The following is a 16901-nucleotide window of genomic DNA, read 5'->3' as shown; positions in this document are numbered from 1 at the left end:
GACAGCCTAAGACGCCATTAACTCAAGCTCCTCTAATTCAGAATCTGTGGGCATTTGGACATGTTGGGCAGATTACGCCTGCATTGTAGGATAAATAGGGTTTGCTAAGCAAGAGAGTCGTGTAAACGATGGAAATGTTTCTCCTGTGCGAAGAGAAGGCCAACAAACTGTTTTTAAGCACCACTTTAACAGCAGTGTTTGCATTCAAACAAAGCGCGTGCCAATTATATATGATTCTTATATATTTGTTAAAGCATTCTACAAGATTCTCTAAGATATGGAGCACTCGTGTCCTTCCCTAGTCCTTGTCGGCAATTTAATCACCTAGGTTTGAAAGAAATTAATTGAACATTTTGTAGCCTCATCTGTTTTATTTGTGTCTGTCAGTAAATCAAACTGACCTTCCCCTCGGGTAACTGATGTTTTAGAGAAATGACCACTCTTCTGATCGGACCAGGTAGAAAGCTCACCAGCTGCGCTCTACAAATCAGCCCCTCTAAATTGCACACCCCGCTCTGTTTGATCTTGAGGTCTACAGGTACAAATCTATTTCCTGCCCTTCGTGGGATTCTAAGAATAACTCCCATTTATTGAGCAACTGTTCTGCACCAGGCATTCTGCATGTATTATCGCATTCAAATCTCACCACAACCATAAGAGGAGAGGACTGTTACTATCCTCATAATAAATGAGGAAATTGAGGTCAGGAAGGTTAAGGTCACTTGCCCAATGGTTACACAACTCCATGCAGAAACATGCATGCAGCAGGGCTGCCACACAACTGGTGATACAAATGGGGGTGCGGTGGGTAGGATATCATTTAGGTGTGAAAAATCTTTGATTTCCAGCAGCACAAAGTCAAGTCAGTGTAGCAAAGCCAGAATTTTTAAAAATATATTTGTATTGTATTTTTAGTTGTAAAACTAAAACATGTTTCTTGCAAGAATTAGAAACAATTCAAAAGTGTGCAAAGAGAGCGTTCTGCCCAGGGTACAGGAGTGGGAAAAAGGAAGAAAATGCTCTGGAGAAGCTAAGTGAGTGGGTTAAATAACTAACCAAAAGGCATGATCCAAAGACTTAAGGAGAAGCAAGTCGGAACCAAGGTTAAAAAAAAAGATTCCTTCAAAACCTTCAAAACCAGAGTTGACCACAGCCTAGCACTGAGGGTCCTATTGCAAACCCCAGTGTGCAACCTGCCGGGGGGACTGTGGAGAGGGAGATGACATCAGGAGAGATCAGAGAGAGAGAACCAATCAAGCCAAAGTCTCAGGTTATCCTTGCCACAGACTCAGGGCTGGGAAGGAGACAGGGTGGATGTCTTGAGCTTTCTTTTTTATTTCTTCAGGACAGAATCCTAATCTCTTCTTTCCTGTTTTATTCTTTTTAATCAAAATACAATATGCATACAGAAGAGTGGACAATCCTAAGCACACAGCTCAGTGACATATCACAAAGGGATCACACTCCTGAAACACCCACCAGGTCAAGAAATAGAACATAATGAACACCCTAGACACACCCATGCCCATACCCTTCCCAAACTCTACCCACCTCCCGAGCTCGTAAAAGGTAACCACTAGCCTGACGTCTAACAGCATAGATGGAACTTAAGCCCTTATTATGTAATTAGAATCAGAGTATATATTCTTTCATGTCTGGCTTCTTTGTTCTACATTATATTGTTGGTGTAGCTGTGGTTTTTCTTTTCAGTGCTTTTCAGTATTTCAATGTATGACTATATCACAGTTTATTTACCCATGTTAATATGCTGTTTTTAGTTTGGGGCTATTGTGAATAATGCCGCCATGAATTTCTTGGTGCATTTGCTGGGTCATAGGGTAAAAGTATGCTCATTCTTTAGGAAGTACTGCCAGTTTTCCACAGAAGGTGAGCAAAGTTATACTTTTAACAGCAGAGTACCAAAGTCCCTGACAACACTAGGTATTGTCACTCTTTTTATATTTTCCTCTTTCTGATAAGTGGTATAGAGGTTTATCATTGCAGTTCACTGATTACCAAAGTGAAGTAGTTGCCTTTTAACATGTGTCTTGGTGATTTGAGTAGTGTCTCGTGAATTGCATGTTTTTTAAAAGAGGAAAAATCTGGAGTTATTTGCAGACTGGTAGGGAAGAGGCCATAGGAAATGGTGCCAGATGGATTGTGAGACATAGAGATGTAAAGGGACATGTTAACCTGATGGAAGAACATTCACTAAATTAGCAATCAGTCCACAAATAGGTGAGTACATACTGGTCTGGCGCTGCTAGAAACGCCCAGGCTCTCTCTAACCCACACCCTCTCCTCAGCCAGCAGGACCTTTCTGAAAGGCAAGTGTGATTTTGTCCTTCCTCCAATTAAAAGCATCCAGTGGCTCCCCTTGTTCTAGAAGGAAGTCCAAATTTGTTAAGGTGGCATACAAGCCTCTTCTGCTAGCCATACTCCTCTCACTAAGTTTCAGCTGCCTCTGCCTTCGCTCACCTCCTCCTGTGCACCATGTTCTTCCCATCTGCAGCCCTCCCTCTAAGCACCTTGTCTCACGCCTCAAATCCCAGCTAAACTGAACCTCGCCAGGGAAGCCTTTCCAAACCCTACTCACAGTCCATCACATTTCCCTGATATTTATCCTCTTAGGACTCTCTATTTCTCTTTCATAGTACTCAGCACACTACTCATGAGTGGGTTATTTGTATCATTACATGTGTCATGGAGCTTTTCTCCACTTCAGGAGGGTGTGGACTGTGCCAGCTTCCCTAATCTATCCTTACTGTATTCACTTTATAATACGTGACTAATAAATGAAGGCTGAAAGTATGTAAGTAGGTGATCTGATTTCTGTTCTCTTAGAACCTTTAATCTAGATGGTATGAATCTTCAAAAGACGCTTACAGACTAAATACTATAAAATTCAGAGGAAGGAGAAAGAAAGGAAGGCTTCCTAGAGGAGGTGGTCCTTGAAGAGCACACAGAAAGGAGAGGACATGAATCAAAAACAGAGGAGGTGAGGGAGTGTGCCACTTGACTGAAGCTGTTTTCTTCTCTGAAATTCCCAGTATACATAGTAAACGCTCAGCACATACATGTTGATTTAAAACATTAATGAATATGTTCAGTGTGTTAGGGGAGGCTGGCTTCATGGGAAGATTTATATAGCAGGTTGGGAGAAATTAAGATGGGAGGAGTGGATTAAGTTTTCAGAGAAGGACATTTAGTTTACTGTAGTTTGGATTTTGGGGGGCTACCCTAATGGAGAGCTAACCAACATTTTTTTCCCCAAAAATATTTAAAGAAATGTTTTAAGTTCAAAAAAAAATCAGAGAATTATTTGAAACAAAAAGTTGAAGCCTCTCTCTTCCCAACCCATTTCCCCAAAGTAGCCATTGCTAACAGATGGGCATATATTCTTCCAAATATGTTCAGATCATATCCAATATCCAATTGGATATATTTATGTATTTTATGTATTTATATATTTTTAAAAATATATTTTCACAAGTGGGATTTATCCTGGGCCTACTAAGGCAAATCACATTTTTTACTGATTGGTGTAGGATCATTTCCATGTCTGCACATGGATACTTTCTGTATTATTTTAATGGTAGTGCTGTACTTAAGATTTTTTGATCAAAGACGAAACAAGAATAAAGTAAGATAAACTGAAAATCCAGGATGAAGTTAGGATGGATTGAAACATAATGGAGGAAATGAGCCATCTGTGGACATAACCCAAGAGACTGTTTAAAATGTGACTAGAGAATTTCTGAAACATTCCAAATCCAGTCCCAGTCTAACTGAATTGTATTAGAATTATCTGTTACGTCTTTCTCTCCACTAGACTGCCAACTTCCTGAGGTCAGGGGCTGTTGTACCCATTTGTGTGTGGCAGTCTGGAGCCGTGGATACAGTAGACACTCAGTAAGTGTTATTTGAACCGAATGGGAGAAACTCAGAGAGGTATCCTGAATATGATTGGGACCAAGAAAGCATAAACTAAATTTATGGCAATCTACTCTCTCTATAAAGAAATAATTACTTAAAAAGGTGAAGAATGGCCATGGCTTTAGGAAAACCTTCTACCTCCCCACTAACCTGAATTCCAGCACAGGTGTGAAGAGCCATGCTATCTTAAATCCGGATTTCAGCAAGAATTTTAGATAACCTACCAACCAACAAGAGTGGTATCATTATTGCTTTAGCATAAGTTTTAATAAGTTCACATTGTCTGTACTTTAAAATCCAAACTAAGTGTGTTCTTTGTGGCCAGTTTCCATTAGCACATTATTAACAAATCTGAAATGAAATCAAATGATGCACAATTCTGCAATTCTTGGTAAACACATTTTTTGAAAAATCAATATTCATCTTTTATTCAAAGTTGTTTTGCTTCTTCATCTAAATACTAAAATTATCATCTGTTTTCCTTCTTATGAAACCATGCATTTCATCTAAAGTTGTAAACTCCTGGGAGAAGAAAACGTGAGGAAAGGGCCAGCAATGGTTCAATCTGCCGGCAGAGTTCTCTGCCCTGCCAACGGTATGCTTGAGGTCACAGAAAAACACTACACAGCAAGTCAGTCACAGCCACCAGGTAACAGAGGGATAAAACGATCACAATCAATACGCACAACTACAAAATGAGAGGAATGCAAAGGAGACCAGAAGCCAAAAGCCCACAAATAAAATTTGGTCTTAGTTCCTAAGAATTGATGATGCAATGGCAAAAAGCACTTGTAAACATGGTGAAGTTGGCATAGTTCCCTCTGTCCATCAGAAACAAGTTGGCTTGTTTCCTGGGTTGTGAATATACAACTGCAAGGAATAAACAAGGCTTTGCTTAAATCTCCAACCAGGAAACATGTCATTGAAGAGCATACGGATTTCAGAGAAAATGTTGGAAATTTGGGATTGTACTTAAAAAGAAAATCAAAGGCAACTAAGAGGACAAATACGGGTAGTATTTGATGCAAACAAAAGTTCAGTTTAGGGTGGAAGCAATGAGTAGGTTTCAAATTCTAATGTCACTATATTATTGTAAATGAGACTGCTGAGCCATACACTTCACTCAGTCTCCCCAGACACCTCCTGGAACAGGGCTTTGAACACAATAAATTACTCCACAATATTCTTTGGTGCAATTACTTTCATTTTGAACAAAAAGAACCTTCAAAAAATCAAACGTCAAGATTATAGATTAAAAATTCCAGAGCATATGGAGAGTATTGATATCACAATGTATCCAGGAAGTTTGAGCTCTTCACAGGGCCCTTTAATTAAAGGGCAAGCTCTGGTTTTGTGACATTGCAAGTTGAACTCCCAGAAATGATATTTGGCAGGATGAAGAGATACTTTTCAAACCAAAACTCAGAGATTATATTTGATAAAATAATTCTGGAGAGAGGAATGTCGACTGATGGTTTCCATATCAAGGAAATGGGTTTCCTTCTGTACTGAAAGCAAGTAAAACCATCTTTGAGCCATTTCTTCCCCAACGTTTAGTCAGATCAATTCTTACATCATATTTCATTAAGTCTAAGACAAAACCTTTTTTTCATTTTAACATCTCAGACGTTGGGATTCTTGCTTCCACTATAAGGAGGCAGACATTGCATCTAGCGTCCATTACAAGAAGCGACCTCTACACAGTGAACTGAGGGGGGGAGCAGAACTAGCCACTGACTCTGAGAGGGGATAGAGGTGGAGTTAAGAGCACATTAAAGGTTTCCATCTAGGGTGACTGAGGCTGGGCAAGCCCTTGAGGGAGGCTCCAGCACCTCCTTCCCTTCACATCTGGAGCAGGCAGATGGCCCGGTGCTCCCCTGCACGGCACTCTGAGGGGCCCTTTCCTCAGTCACTGGGAAGCTTGCTTGTCAGGGGAAGACTCAGGGTCAAAGTCAAGTGGCCTCCTGGGAGAAGACACAGACGTGAACTCTGCAGCATGCTGGGCTTTCCAAAAGACAGGCTGTACGGTCAAATGAAAAAAAAAAAAAAAGTGTAGGCTCTGGAGTCAGGCTGACCAGGGTCCAGATTTCAGACAATTGGTGGTGATCCTGGCCATGTGACCTTGAGCAAATTATTTAATTTCCCCGGGCCTCAGTTTTCTCAACTGTAAAATAGGAGCAACCAGAATAATACCCCAAATATTACCTACTCATTGGGCCACCATCAAGATGAAATGTGTTAATGCACCAAAAGTACTAAAAGACAATACACAGGCTAGGTACTCAGTTAAATGCCAGCTAATATTTACAGTTAATTTCTTAAGCTCTTAAGAGCCTGCCCTATGTTTCAGGCTTGGAACGGATCACAGGAGTGGCTCAGTCAGTACCCCTCAGAAGCTGAGTTCTGCTACTTACTGTTCTTGATCCACCTCTTCCAGAAAGAACAGCTGACAGTCAGCTATGGATTGAGCAAGGTATTTAGCATTTGCTTTTGTGTATTAGAAAAGAAGAATTTTTTCCCCCTTGTCTACAATTTATTCATAGTCTCCTGGACTTACTTTTGACAGTAGAACTCAGTAATAATTACTGAAGAGAATAAGTGAATTTCCCTCCTTGTTTCCCCTTCTTCATCATCCCTGCCTTAATTTAGGTTTCCCTAGAAACAGACTCTGAGACATGGATTCTAGTGCAAATGGTTTTCTTGGGAGGTAGTCCCGGGAAACCCTAACAGAGGAATGAGGAAGGGAGTTTGGGAAGAGAAGGCAGCCACAGAGGGTAGCTGGAATTTGATCATCCTAGAAAACGTGGGAACCAAGGTAGAGCATACACTTCCTCCTGAGGTGTGAGAGGGCTGGCGTGTTTCTACCCCAACTCTTTGTGTCTTTGGTTGAGGGCAGCTGAGAGGTGAGAGCAGGGAAGAATAATTCTCCAGCACTTCAGGCCTGCAGGGCAGGTGGACAAAGAAAACTCTGGTCATCACAGAAAGCCCTTGGGCTAAAGAATGCAAGAACAGCAGTGGGAAGTCAGGTCCGGTCGCAGTGAAGCGGTAAGGACCAGGGAAAGCCCACGGGTAATGGAGGCCTGAGAACGGCAAGAAGCCACCCCCATTTCTCATGCCAGGAACACTGCCTCGCCGGGCTGGACTTGGAAACCTCCCAAGAGCAGTAAAATGAATTTCTCCCTTCCCTGTATTGGAATACAATACAGCCAAGAAAAAGAATAACATAGGTTTACATGTGCTGCTCCTGACAAACATCCAAGATATGTTACTGAGTCTTAAAAAACAAAAAACAAAGGGCACACCAGCACTTAAAGGAATTAAAAAGTAATAAGCAAATCTATCTATATGTATATTTATATATACATACGTTTTTCAAGAGATTAAGTGGGCATGTGTCATTTTAGCTTCCCAGAGTCCAAGTGCACAGTCCATGGAAACTGATGGGGGACGTAGGTTCCATCTCCATGCCCCTGACTGCCAGAAGGCGGCTGGTGATGCTCTAGCTCAGCCCTTTGACTCTGGAGAGGGCCCCAAAGGCACAGGAGCACTAGGGAGCTGTCACTGTGGCTGCAGGACCATCCAGCGTTCCCCAAGGGCTGGGGCCGCGGGCCAGGTGGCCCAAGCGGAGCTGTCCCTGCGGCGCTTTTGGCTCTGCCTCCCCTCATTGCCCCTTGGTGCCTGACGGAGCCTGGTTCCCCAGCCCTCAGCAGAGCCTGTGAGCTCTTCCCTAACCTCCCGCTCTGCTGTTGGTTTCCGTGGTTGGGGGCTGAGAGCGCTGCTGCCGGAGGGATTCAGAAGGCACTGGTAACAGCAGTGACCTCTGGGAAAGGGGGTGGCTGACTGTGGGCGCAAGGTGACATGTCTTCCAGTACATACTATAATACCTTGTTCATTTCATCCCTGCACATTTGTTACTTTTCCAAATTAAAAATATCTTAAAGGAGTATAGTTTAAATAAATTTACTTTATACAAGGTCCCAAAAGGGCAGGATTGGGACAAGAAAAATGTCTATTAAAGTATAGTTGTAGTACCAGGGGGAAGATGGGAGGTTGAGTATCACCCGTGACCTCGTTTTGGCTCCTCTTACCAGAGAGAGATTCTTTGAGTGTTTGTCTAGAACTCGGGAGGTCTCTGGACTGAAATAGGGAGAAAAAAAAAAAGAAAAAGGAGGCAGCATAGTAGCATTTGCTGTATCTGTGACTTTTACACCAAGAAATATCACAGATATTTTCACATCACATTACAGTTGTTGAGATATCTCGAAATATCCTTTCTTTTCATCAGTACTTCTAAATGACCTTGGTTATTAAACCTGCCTTTAGATCTTATGTAAATACACTAAGAAAGCAGCATATATATCACTGTATCACACATTTACTTTTAAATATTGTGGTAACTGTGTATCTACACGAATGGTCTCCTTTGGAACTGTACATAGTTTGTACACATTTAAAAGCATTATTCTGAGAAGGGGTTCACAGGCTTCCCAGACTGTCAAAGGGGTCTACGGCATATTTGTGCTCTCCCCACCCCAGAAAGGTTGAAAACTTCTGCCAAAACTCTTCGTCTTTCACTCCCACCCTATTCCTTGCTTTATCCAGTCTCTCTTCCTAATTTCTTTACCTATAAAATGGAAACAGTATCCTTTTCTTTTTTAAGCAAATCATGGGAGCTGTACACTTTTAATTTCTTCAAAGTCAAACCATCAAACTGATCAAAACAGTGATAGTCTACAGTTTACTGTTTGCAAATATCAAAAGGGCATATTTTTGTGTTTCTTGCTAGGACAAGATCATGGTCAGAAGCGAGGGGCATGGGGACCCACTCTGGTTGGCTATGAGTTTCTGGTTTTGCTGCTCAGCGAGACATGTGGCCTTAGGCTAATTAAGCCTCGTCTTTGTCATCTGAGGATGTGGATAACCAGTCCACCTACTCTGTAGCATCACAATGATGATAAGATCATGACAATAATGGCTAAGAATTACTAAACTCACAGGGCCTGGTATGTAGTAAGAAACCCTAAGAGTGGTTGCCACTGGGGAAAAAGACTAGAAATGTGGGGTAGAGAGAGACTTGATTTTCACTGTATACTGTATTATGTTTGAACTTGGTAGTAGCAATTATTGCATCCAAAGAGTCTTTGAGTCAGGAAAAGAAAACTGATATAATAATAATCTCCTACATAATCAATATTAATTTATTTACTACTTTATGCTCTCTATGTAAAAGCAATCTAATCTACAAACGATAATATTCCCACACTGAACTGCGTAAATAAGCATATGTTGCAATTTAATTTAATAAGAGGAACAAAGATTTCCTTGCTATGGCTCTTCTTTCATTCCCCAAGCCGCTTTTATTTATAGAATGTTAAGTTTCTCCTGTACATATATCTGTACCACCTCCACTTCCACCCCCAAGGAACCTATGGAGGTGTGGGTGGGAGAGAGAAGGAACACTAAAGGAAATCTTTATTTTGGAATTAAAATAAACATCTTCTCAATATCCAAGGGAAAGTCTGGGAAGGCCTCCTTCTCTTCAGTTAAAACTAGGTACCTTTTTAAAATAAGGAGAATAAAAGCACCAGCATACATTCCAGAACTATAGAGGATGAAAGTCAGTCTGCCTGTGAATTGCAGTCAGGAGCTAAAGCTTTTGATTTGTGCCGAGCATCACTACAGGACAGCAGGAAAGATGTCTGTATTCTTAATCCCACATCAGGTCTACCTGTCTTTACACACTTACCACATGTGGGGAAAAAAAAAATACAAGTAGTACAGGATAGAGTGCTACAAGCCGAGTTCAAGGGTGTATGTGGCAAAAATATAAAGAAAAGAGCATCATTCTTTCTGTCATTTGGTTCATCCAACAGACCAATGGGCTTACTATTGGGTGTGACAGCAAGGACCAAATCTGAACGAGGCCCTACCCTCCAGGAGTTCACCGACCAGAGGGCTTAAAGAGCAAGGATTTACTTTCCAAGGAGTGTTCAAGAAGGAGGGACAGAGAGAAGGGCAGGATCTTAAGAAGTGCATTTTTAAAATTGCCAACACCACGGGGATGCGGTCAGCAAGATGCACACTGTGAAAACTCTGCAGGACAACCTGATTTTTTTTTCCATACAATAAATTGCAAGGGAAAGAAAGATGGAGAGAAATCTACAAATTAAGAAAGACTTAACATGCCTAACAAACAATCATAATGCATGGACCCTATTTGGATCATAATTTAATTGAAGGATTTCTTAAAAATCAGGATGTTTATAAGGAAATTGGAAGTTTGAACACTGGGTATTTGAATTATTGTTACTACTTTAGGTGATGGTACTTAATTTGTGGAGGACAAAATAATATGTGTGGGACTTGCTTTAGAATAACATAAGGAAGTTATGGGGATGTCCATGAATCAGGACTGGCCATGGAATGATCTCACTGGGGCTAGGTAGATGCGTTCATTGTATTAGTCTGTATGTCTTTTGTGTATGTTGAAAACTCCTCACATTCAGCTTTGATTATTTTTGATCACCAGGAAAGATTCAGCAAAAATCAGAGAGGTCATGAAAAGCATGCAGTTCTCTGGCTAGAGAAAAGCTCAAATGCAGCAGGAGAACCTGGCTCCTGTGAGTAAACAGCCCTCCCGTCTGCCCTTCCTCTCCCTTCTGTGTGGTTTGGGCAGGACCGCTCTCCTCATTTCTAGCACTTCCTTCTCCTGGAGCTCCTGATTCTTTTCCTAGGTGTGGTGAGAGATGTGAAATGGTCCAGCTGTTCTCAGGAGTGTCCCCCTGGCCAGCCAGCTTGTATTTACAAAACATCTGGCTGAGGCAGAGCAGAGCCCTTTGGGAGCCCTTCAGGAGCGGCACAGACCACCTTGGCCTCATTAGCCTAGGGCTCCTGCACAAGGGATCAGACTTCCAGCTGCAGGTCAGCATCTACATGTAGGACAGAGTAAGTTGGCCCCACAGGGGACAGGTCTAGAAAATATAGAAGGGGAAGCAGCTCACTTTCTGCCTGGGGACTTCTAAAGAGCAGGAAAGTGAGGAGGCTTCTCAAGAAAACATTCAAAACCTAAAGCAATCTTAACTATTTGAATTCCCCAAAATACATGACACTGGCCTCTCCTTTCCCTGGATAGTTCTTTCTCTAGGATGTTTTTTCCCATCTTTCTTCCTCTATTCCCAGTTACCCAGGTCTGTACCATCATTTCTCCATTCCTTAAGTTGTACCCGAGTTTGCCCGGGGCAAGAATATATGGGCAGAAATAGCAATGTGATACCATTGAGATCTGTCAAATTGGCAAAGATTTTTGAAAATGATAATGCCCAGTGTTAATGAAAACACCGGGAAAGAGGCATTTTACCCCCTTTCAAAGGGCAATTTGTCAGTTGGTAGCTAATGCTTTTAAAGTGTGCATATATTTTGCTATAGTAATTCTGCTTCTGGGAATTAACTATGCACAAAATTTATGTGTGAGGATGTTCCTGATGGAACCATTGCAAAAAATTGTGAGCAACTTAAATATCCAGGGACAAAGGACTGTTTAACTCGTGTTAGAGCCATATAGAACAGCACTACAGAAACACTGAAACCATGTCTTAATAGCATGCTTAAAACATGAGAAAATATTCCTGCTATCTTAAATGGAAAAGCAGATTATGAAACAGTATATATCATGCTAATCTTGTAAATGCATAAAAAGAATATATGCCAGAGCATTGTGATTTCTGCGTAGTAGGATTATGCATGATTTTAATATATTCTTCTTTGAAATTTTCTGCTTTCCCCAAAATTTCTCCATTGACTACTTTATTTTTGAAAAAGCACTGTTATTTACAAAAAAAAAAAAAGAAAAAAGTAAGAAAAAAAATTTTTTGTCCCCTTTTCCCCTCTCCTCCCCTGGTCAGGCTGAAGGAGCATGAATGACAATAGTTATTGTAATAACAATAGCAAACGTTCCTTGAGGGCTTTCCTTTGGCCAGTCGGCCTGCTGAGGTCTATTATTTTCTCATGCAGTCTTCGCCACCCTGTGATGAAGTAGATGTCCATGTCTTGCCCAGGCTTACAGAGAAGTTTAGCTGCCTGTGGACACACAGCTAAACTAATCAGCCCGAATTCAAACTTGATCCGATTCCAGAACCCACACTCCCTCAAAGACTCTCAGCCCTACAAAACCCAGAAAAGATTTTCATGTTAAGTCATAACATCTTAAGAAATGCCATGGTGCAAAGAGACTGAAATCCACCCAGATCAGAATTCTGTCTCTAGGAAAAGCCAAAGGGGGAGTTTACCCACTCATCACAGAAATGCTTCCAGAAACCCTTATGTCTCAGTTCAGCTTGTGACCTCTGTTGGAGTGAGAAATTTCCTAATTTTTTTTAACTTCACTATCAGGAAGTTCTTCGGGTATGTTTTTGTTTTTCACTTTTCCCCTCTACCTCTACCCTCTTTGGGAATCTTGGTCCACCCTAGCCACATGCATTACGTAGTCTCCATTTCTGGGCACATAGCCCGGTTCACAGTTTATAGATGCCTATTGGTTGAATGAAGAAGTGTAAGTTGCATGAGGTCAGGGTTTGTATCTCTTGGTAAGCACTGTATCCCTGGCATCTAGAGGGTGTCAACTATAGAAAGTTTCAAGACACAGGTGGGCTGGCTAACTAATGAATGAACTGTATCACCTAGAGGCTCATCTCTCATTCTTTTAAGAGAGGAGCATGTTATTGTTGCAGTCTGCTTAAATTAGAGCGCCAGCTCTTGCTGCCTCACCTCCACCGTACTTGCTTTGGTTGTAGGTTCTTGGTACCTTCCTTAAAGTGCTGAGATCAGATTTGCAACCAGTGTCATTGGCAGAATTCACCATAGATTTGCACAAAGGAATTGTCAAGTATTTGGTTTGATTTCTCTGTCCCAAGGCTTTCTCCTCCTAAAATAAACTTCCCCACCGTCTCCCAGAGCAAAACTGTCAGTTCTGCTAACTGGGTCACTTGCCAGACAGCCAAGATTCTGTCTCTTTTCCCCTGGTCTTGTCTGAGGCCAAGACCTAGTGAGTTGAGCTCTAAGGACTTGCCAAGGCTTTCTATTATTGCCAGTTCCTACAAATGTCCCGCACCCCATCCTCCCGCCTTCACACAGACTCCCCACCTCCCAAGGCAACCTGCCAGATCATGTCTCTGGAAAGTCTGAGGCAGTTTCTGGCCTGCAGTTCTTCACCTAGAGCCTTGGGCAAAAAGTACAGGTCCAAGTTCAAAGCCACCATCCCTCTCCTGAGGTCTTGGGTGAGAAGAATGCTTCAAATGAGCTCCCTTGATTTAAGGGTTCCTGAGTCTATTGCAGGGTCCCCCGGAAGATGAATCACCTGTCCAGGCTCCAAAGACAATTGTGTTAGAAACCTGGATGCAGCTTATTTTTAGAAGTCTGTGTAAGAGACTAATTGATATAGTTGTTCGGAAGGAAGGAAGAAATTCAAAGGGCATTACTCAAAAGGGAGGTGAGGAGAGGTGTCTCTTTGGGGAGCTGGGGGGAGAGGGCAAGTCAGACAAATCTAGGCTAATTAGGTACAGATATAAAGATATAATAGGTACATAGAAATATGAACAAATAAGGGTATTTTAAGATACATAAAAGCATAACAAATATATAGAAAAATATTCAAGTAACGAGTGTATACACGTCAGTGAACATTCACAAACCAGAACCCAGATCATGAAGAAGACCATTACAAGCACCTCAAAAGCCCCCTAATGCCTCCAAATTTTGCCTATTTTTGAGCTTTATTTAAATGGAAGCATGCAACATGTAGTCTTTTGGGTCTGGCTGCTTTTGCTCAATATTATGTTTGTGAGACTCTGACGCTGTTCAGTGTAGCAGTAGTTTGTTGGTTCTTACTGATGTATAGAATTTCAGTTTGTGAGCATGTCTCTAGTTATTTATTTACAGATTCCACTTGTGATGTTTATTCAGACAATTTCCAGTTTAGGACTATTACAGTGCTGCTCTAAACATCCTAGTATGTGTCTTTCGGTGACCATAGGTACACGATTCTGTAGAGTTTAGACTTAGGAATGGAGCTGCTGGGCCATAAGGAATGCAAATATTCAACCTTAGTAGATGCTGCCAACCAATTTTCCCAAGTTTTTGTGCCAATTTACCCTCTACCAGTAGTTCAGGCAAGTCCTTTGGCTCTGGGTTTTTACTATGGTGTACAGGTTCTGAAAACAACCTCTTACCAGTTATGCAACCTAGATCTTATTATCTAGCCTCTGAGAGCCTCAGTTTTCAGATCTGTGTATGGGGCATACTGATTTTATAAACTGCCTTCATAGGATGAAGTGAGAACTGACTACAGTGTGTACTGAGCTCCGTACTGTGTGTTGGTACTTAGTAACTCAGTACTGTAACTGATAATAGGCCCTCAATAATAAGTAGTAATCATCTTATTGTTACCATAGCTTAAAACCCAAAGACGGAGAGTCTGTGCATGTGAGGGAGAAAGCAAGAGAGAAGCGAGAGATTCCCTCTTGGTGGACCTCCACCTCAGCGTTTTTGCAGTTCCTATTTTAAGGTTAGTTACCTAAGTCAATCTACAGGCTCCCTAGGGGTGGAGCGCACTGACAGAGCCATGCACCCAGGAGGGAAGGTGAGACGCGGGTGGGCCTGTGAGGGCCCAAGAAACCCAGGCAGGAAAGGTCGTTTCCGTTTGTAGGCACATCAGGTAAGTGCCTATCAACGCCAAGCCAGACCCAACCGAACAAACAAAACAGAATCGCAACATTCACTTGTAAAGCCGGGACAGGGGTTCAGGTGTTCATCCAATGGACCGTCCGGTGCAGACCTTCCCTGCCCGGCAAACATCCAGAAGTCAGCTCCTTTCACCTCTGTGCCCTTCCAGTCCCTCCTTTTCCCTGCCCGCTTGACTCCTGCTCTCAGCACTTAACGCTAATACCTTTGGGCAGGCTCCACCGCGGAGTTTTAACTAGCTGCCAAGTCAAATAACAGAGAGAATCCTAAGCAGCCTACCCGGGGAGTCGGAAAGAGACATCACCCGAACTAGGCAAGGCCCGCCACGCACCAAAACGCCTTTTTATTTCACATATTTATTTCAAATATATATATATAACATGTATTTATGTATATGAGTTATGAGCACGATGTTTACAGAGAGAATATATCATAATTGTTCTTTATAAACTATTGTTTCCTTTGGTTGCACACCAAAATTGTGTGGCAAGAGGAAAAAGCTTTTGCTGAGGCAACCGTGTTACCCCGAGGCCGGTCCGCTGGCCAATTGCTGCGTCCGCTGGCCAATTGCTGCACGTGGGTATTGGATTAGATTCTTAATTAAATGGCATTTACAAGTGAAGGGTTGTCGATAGCACATATATATATATATGCACAATGTGCATACATATGCATACATATTATTATATATGTATACATATGCATATATATTATTTTGTGTGTCTGTGATTATATACAACCAAGGCAGGCAGAGAGCAGAGAGCAACAGACCTGCACGGGTGGAGACGACCTATCTGCTCTTTGGGGAGACTCCCTCCGGCCTAGGATGCATATGCTGCCCAGGTTTCCGAGCACAGTGGTGAATGTCCCCTGATGTGATCGCAGAGGGGGTTGGGAGGATTATGGAAATCATGATAGGTCTGCACCACCGCACCCCACCCTCCACCCCCTTGGATGCAAAGCCGGCTGCCCTAGGCTTATAGGCGTCTCTTCAGTTGGAAGGTGAAAAACAGTCTGTGGGTGAATTGAGATTTGCAAACCAGTCCCTGAATGGAACGGGCGCTGCAAAACAGCCGCGGGTGCAGTGGAACGGGCGCCCGGCCACCCTTGCTGTGGGCGCCTCAGCCTCCCCGAGGACACTGGCAGATGCAGACGGTTCTGGCCCATCTGTCCCTAGAGGCCTGGGCAGAGACTGTGCTCTCGCGTGCGCTCCGTGCAGGGTGCCCGGAACGCGGCCTCTCTCCTCGCCTGACACCTCGCCGGGCCGGGTATCAGGGGCTCTTTGTTCCCCCGCCGCACTAATCCTGGAAACCGCGCGCACCGAAGGCAGAGGCCTCTGCGCCTTGGACAAGCTCGCCCCTGGCAAGCCGTTTCGAATGTTTTCAATAAAATGCTTCCTATCGTGGGGTTAGGGGAGGCTCGTGGAAGAATTTCTCTCCAGGAGTAATCTATTTTCGGCGGCTAAGCGCAGCACCATGTAAATCAGATCCTAAATGCCCTTTTAAAGAGAAGGGAGGAAGGGAAGGAAGAAAACTCCTTAAACCAAAAAGTTTAAGTGTTTTGTTTGTTTTTCTCCAAACAAGTTATGAGAGGAGCAGGGATGAAGAATATCACATCTGCCCAGTAGGTGTTTCCATTCCTCACATTTAGGAACCTTGAGCATGCCGTCCAGCCCAAGCTATTCAGCTTCCTGGGGAGATGGCACAGGACGATGTATTGAGTACTGCAACCTAATAATCAAGTGAGAAAATAATAATACTGTTTAAAATAATAGTGCCTCTTGTCATCTAGAACCAAGAAGTAAGTACACACCACCAGGGCTGGAAATGCCAACACCTTTCTGGAGTAGAAATGCTTGACTTTTCCCTGTGTTATCCCCGAAGCGGTGCAAATGTGTGAGCTTTTGCTTAAGACAGGGATTTTCCTCTGATGTTGTCTACATCCTGGGAAGGCATCTGCTAAGTAATTTGTCCTAAAGTGAGGGCGATTTTGGCTTTAACTTTTTTTTTTTTAACAGAAGTCATCATTACAGTGTTGAGGTTAGTGATCATAAAAAGGCCAGAGGGAAGGGGGGCAGGAGAAGAGAGTCTCTAGCCTTGCCAGTCATATTTAATATGCTTCCCATAAGAAAAGCCCCTGCAGAATCAATAGACAACTGCCAGCTGTGCTTAAACCTGCGATTTCGATTAGAGCGTTGTGCTCCAGTCCTTGGGGTCGAGCCTGCATCCCCA

Source organism: Manis javanica, chromosome 3, assembly GCF_040802235.1.
Source record: "Manis javanica isolate MJ-LG chromosome 3, MJ_LKY, whole genome shotgun sequence".
NCBI lineage: Eukaryota > Metazoa > Chordata > Mammalia > Pholidota > Manidae > Manis > Manis javanica.
Note: the sequence above shows the minus strand (reverse complement) of the source record.